Here is a 6,000-nt window from a genome sequence, read left to right on the forward strand (position 1 = left end):
ATATTTGTGGGGATGAAAATAATATGTACCGTACATGAAATCTTTTGCAGGAGATACACACTTGTTATTAACTTATTATTTGATTTTTTTTTTTTGGTGACCTTATTTGATTTTATTATACATGTTTTTTATATTTGAAATTTTTTTATTATAACAAAAAGCCCAATAGTCAAAAAGGTCAATCTTTTAAGAAGCCTGCAGGGCCAAAATCTCTTACGTGCCAAAAAGCCTTGGACTATCTCATGAATTAGTTTACTATTAAAAAAAAAAAAAATTCTTTCTAATCATTAGATTTGTAATTATTTTTTTGTGAAATATAAAAAGCATAATACGCCAAAGCTAGCCGAGAAGCCATGAAACATACTTTGAATTCCCGCAAGAAAATCAAAAGATAGAGTAAATGAACTAATACACATACATAAAGATTACTCAGTACATAAGATGATGAAAAAACTCACAAATATATAATATATATTTGGTGACTTGTATGGTCGCCAATTCATTTGGGTAGACAAAGTGGCTAAGGAGACTCTAGCCAATTGGAGCTTCATATGAGTTTGACTGATGGTAATCGTGAGCTTTGTTAATGACCGACGGTAAAACCAAGTAAACATGGCTAATTAGCAAATTTAATGGATTAGCAAATGTAATTTGTGAAGTTGATTTTTTTTGAATTTCAAACACTCCCATATTTGAAACAGGAGAAAATTAAAACAGAAATAAAAAAGAAAAATAAAAAATTTGTCAAATTTGAGAGTTAAATGAACAGACCTTTAAGACACTTGGAAAAATTAGAGTTCATTTTGCAGTTATGCTTTCAGCTGCGGGAGGTGGGCGTAGGTTATCTCCGACGCCTATTTCTGGAAGTGGATTCATTGAGCAAGATTTGGGCGAAAGAGAGACTTGTTGATCGAGGCAACCTCATCTTACAACAGCAACAGAATCTACCAAATACTAGAGCTAAGGGATTCCAAAGCGCAGAATCAGAATATTCGCTGGTGACTCGAAAAGAAAAAGCAGAAGAAGAGCGGAACCCTAAGCTTTGCTCCATTGTCGCCTCTCCTCTCTCTCCTTCCTTTCCCCCCTCTCTCTTTCAAGGCTGGAAACCCTGAATCTTGGCTGTCGGTGCTGGCTCTCTGTCTCCCCTAGTGTCCTCCGTCTCTCCTCCTATGTGTCGTTGTTGTTATGAATCAGTGGACTCTAACTCCTGTTTGTCCTTTTTGTATGCTCTAATCTTGGTGAGTTTTTTTTGTTATATGCAGTTTTTCTGAATTCGTTGAGATAGTTTTGTGTCAATTTGCTTTGTTAAGTATATGATATATTGGTTTTGAACCAAATAAACTGCATAGACATGCTTAATTTGAATTTCCAAAATTAAATAAATATAACTGAAAATTAAAAACAGTTATAATGCTCAAGATAAAGATGATCTCTCTAATCAATCACCAAAAATATTGGTTCTTAGTGGCTCCTTTTGACTCTGCATCCTCTAAATAAGGAATTTAAACAAAACTAGATCCTTCTGACTTTATCAATAACAATACACATAATAGAAGATTTAACTATTGGCAAGTTTTTGATATCTCTATTTAGAAAAAATCAAATGAAAAAATCTATGCATTTAAAAACAAAAACAGTGTGCATTAAGTATAAACGATTTTGGCCAAAGTGAATTTTATATCATTTTTCAGCAATTCTCCTCCGCTCACCCTTTACCCAAAAAATCAAAATTTTCTTATTGTAATGTCAGAAATCGACGAGTCAACCAATTTATATAGAACAAAAGTCATAGAGGACATCCTTGAATCATATATGAATAGTGAACAAATATAGTTGAAACTTAGCAGAAATATTTTTTTTGTTCTGGAATTTTAGAAATGCCCGCCCTTTCAGCTCTCTTGAAGATTACATAACATGAAAACAGAAAGGAAGACAAATATTACCTATACTTCTAATTTTTTATTGACGATATACAGATAAATGTTAAATATAAAGGAAAGAAAGCAATAAGAGAATATACAAAGGAATAAAATTGTGGACAATATTGATATTGAAAAAATCAAGTACAAGAAGATATTACAGTATATTTTTCTCTTATTGTTTGTTTGCAAATGAAGATTATAGGTTTTAAATTCCTATTAATATGTCACGGGAAAAAGAAAATCATATCAATCGATATCATAATCTAAGAACAAACCAAAGTTCAGGTCAACTGAGTACAGAAAAGAGAAAACACTATCCCAAAAAACATAGATTTCATTGATAATGATATTAATGCAAGTTAAATGAGGCACCCTAACTGCCGTATTTTTTCCACCAATGAAGAACCACAATATAGAGCCATTTCTATAATATAAGTTACTATCACACCCTTCCCCTACATGCAACTTCCTATCATAATTATGTGTGATTAATTTAGTCGAGACTTAGGATAATTTTAGTGAAAATTTAAGTGAAGATATAGATAATGGGATACCACATATTTGTTTAAAAATATTAGTTTCAGCTGAAATATTACCATTGTGATTTTTAAGAATGAATACCTAATGAAATAGAAAAAAGTATAACGTGCAATAGAAAAAGAATATACCTTTTGTATAAAAAATAAAATTTGCTGTATATATTAGCATTTGTAATTGAAAATTGATCTAATGGAATTTTTTTTCTTTAGCACTATGACAAGTTTCTTTGTAAAATGGAGTAGCGATATCGCATTTTTGGTGTCTGCTTCTAAAGGTGGAGAATGTATGACGAGGGTTGTTACCTCAAATCAAGTGTGGCCTTCGAAAGAAGTTCGGCATAGCAAGTAAGGAAGGGATTTGCGCAGGTGACGGCGTTGCATTTTGTGATTAGCATCGAAGCCAGTCATCGGTGAGTTAGAAGTCTCACATATCGGGTAAGAATTCTGATAATGGAATTCAGCTTTGTTTTTTTTGTCAATTTGAGACAAATAAAATCGAATTAAAAGATCATACAAATCACAAAAGAAAGCTCTATCGCAGAAGTGTGGATGAAAAATGGGAATCTTACACAAGTGTCTTGGTAGCAAGTATTTTGCTTTTGTTTTGTTTATTTACAAAATGGTAAAAATTTGTCTTGAACTGTTTCTAAAAATATATTTTTTAGATTTCTTTAAAATGAAAACAAAATGGCTTTTCTTCTAAAATACTTTTAATTTGTACATTTTTCTTTAACTATTTTCGTCATTAAATCTTACAAGTCACATATTCTAGCATTTGCAACTTTTGAACTCCCACAAAATGAGATTATCGGAACAAAAAATCTAGAATTATCTTTTCCATTCAAGGCTAGATGTGGTCAAATTTTTTTTCTTAAAATTACATATTTCATTCTTATTCTATTTTATATGATGATCCTTCTCTATACGGGTCTTGCATTTTGAAGTGATAAGTTTTAGGGGTTAATATTTAACACTTTATTTATATTATTATGAATTGATAATTTTAGGTGAATATTAGAAGTATTGATGAAGTTCTGAGTTGAATTTGTCATATTTATGTGTGAATTATGAAGGATTGAAAACATTTTATTTTTTCCTCTAATGTGATGCAGGCACATATAGGTCTTCACTCAAAGTTGCATTCAAGCATTGGCAGGTTTAGGTCCAGGTAGTATGACAAATGATACGAATACATGTTTCATTAGTTTTCAACTGTAAACTATATTACAATAAGCGGAGGATTTGTATTGGCCAAAAGTGATGTCCCCAAAAATAATTTTTTTTTATATGATGTAATAATCAATTTAATTGACTAAAGTTTTTAATTACAACTCATTCATAATTGGTTAGGAATTGACTATTCAGTCACAACTATGCACTTTATGACAATGGCCAAATTGCATAGGTTAGGAATTTTTCATCAAAATAGAATCGGCGTTGTAAGTATAGTCATAACCCGACAATTGATCATCAATCAAAGTTTAAATTCAAAACAATTATAAATCGAGAGTATTTAGACTCTCGGATCGTCTTCCCTAAGAGTTGTAATTAAGTGTTCCATTATTGGCTATGGAAGGAATTGCGTGGCAAGAAATGCAAGTAATGTGAATAACAAGAAAATAAATATGTATGCAAGGAATTAAAAGGAAAGCAATTAAAAGTACAAAAAGAGAAATTAAATACTAAAAAGGACTCTTGGCAAGAATTGGATAATTAAGGATTCCTATCCTAGTTATGGACCACAAACATGGTAATTGTGTGTGAATGAATCCCAATTAGTCAATTCTAACATCAAGAATTAGTCAAAAGGACATAATTGATCCCAATCCACAAGTCCTAGCCAACTCTATTAATGGAAGGCTTAGAGTTAGTGGAAACCAAACCAATTAACAATCCTCACACAATGCGGAATGGACATCCACAACTCAATTTCACCCAAACACCCAATTTCTCAATCAAGAGTGTGAAAACTAAACATGCAAGAAATGAAAAGTCAAAGCAAGGAAAATTCAAATGCATGAAATCTCTTGGCAAGTAATTGAAAGCTAAGGTTGCCTATCCTAGACATTGACCACAAACACATGATGATTATGAAGAGTTAATCCTACTTAGTCAAGCCTACATCAAGGATAAGTCAAATAGGCATAGTTGATTCCAATCCCTAAGTCCTAGTCAGCACTATTAATGGGTCACTTAGAGTAAAGGGAAACCAAATCAACTAACTACTCTAATATATCAAACAAGAATAGATATCAATGACTCAAGGGTCACTAAAGCCATCAATTCCAAGCTAAGAGTGAAGAAAAAACTAAGTAAAGACTAAGCCAAGTATTTTATCAAACACTTGGTGTGCATGAAAATAAAATAATATTAAATTGTATTAAAAATAAAATCTAACTACCAAAAGCAAGAAAATTCTAACAATAACTCAACAAGCATTAAATGAATATGAAACATAAATTGCATTAAATGTAAATTAAAATAACAAAGTGTCATAAACATAAAAGAACAAAAGAAATGAAAATAACAAATAGAGGAAAAGAACAAAGGTGCAACAACAATAAATGACAAGGAAAAGTAAATGAAAACAAGAATTAAAAGTAGAAATTGTAAGAAACTAAACTAAACTACATGACTAAAATCTAACCCTAATTACTCCCCCCCTTTCACATGGAAAGATGCCCCTTTTATATAGCAAGAATCAGCTTCAGAAAGTCCCAAAATTAGACTCTGGAGGCCCAGAAATCGCCCCCAGCGATTTGCATTAAGTGAGTCACGCGCTGTGACTTGTGCGTACGCACAGGTGTGTGCGTACGCACACTTGCTGATTTTCTTTCTGTGCGTACGCATAGTAGGTTGTGCGTACGCACACGCCAGTGTGTGCTTCTCCTTTGATTTCTCCATGTTTTCTCCCAATTGCATGCTTCTCCTCCACTCTCATCAAGCCATTCCTACCTATTATACCTGAAATCACTCATCAAAACCATCAAGGCATCGAATGGGATAAAAGTAGGATAAAAGTGATTATATTAAGCACAAAATAGCATGTTTTCACAATTAAGCTCAATTTAGAGAGAAAACACAAAAGTATGCTATATAGGTGAATAAATGTGAGTTTATATGATGAAATCCACTCAAATCAATCCAAAATTTATCATCAAATATGGATTCATCAATTCCCCCGCACTTAAACAATAGCATGTCCTCATGCTAAATACATACAAAGGAGAAGGATAAAAGGACAAGCAACTTATTCAATGCAAATACTTATATACATGCAACTATGCTAAATGTTAACTATCTATATCTATACTATGGTTTCCTACTGAGTTTGGTAAAAACAAACAAGAGAATTTCAATCAATCCAACAATTAATTACTAGGGCTAAGACAAGGGATCAATGTAATATGATCCACATCCAAAGATTTGATTTGAAGCTTACAAAAATTAACAAGCAACTTGCAAGAAGATACAGGATAAGAGATGGGAACATAAAATTGAACAATTGAATCCCTCACCGGATGTGTTTACACTCTAGT

At 32.0% G+C, this 6,000-nt stretch overlaps 1 long non-coding RNA gene across 1 annotated transcript; it reads left to right on the top strand.

Annotated features, from left to right (window-relative positions):
• Positions 1–701: 701 nt before the first annotated feature.
• Positions 702–3,789, top strand: LOC112766838 (uncharacterized). Its single transcript, XR_003184578.3, has 3 exons — positions 702–1,238; positions 2,672–2,896; positions 3,574–3,789. It is a non-coding gene; the product is annotated as an uncharacterized lncRNA (long non-coding RNA).
• Positions 3,790–6,000: the final 2,211 nt, after the last annotated feature.

Source organism: Arachis hypogaea, chromosome 17, assembly GCF_003086295.3.
Source record: "Arachis hypogaea cultivar Tifrunner chromosome 17, arahy.Tifrunner.gnm2.J5K5, whole genome shotgun sequence".
In the NCBI taxonomy this organism is placed as follows: Eukaryota; Viridiplantae; Streptophyta; class Magnoliopsida; order Fabales; family Fabaceae; genus Arachis; species Arachis hypogaea.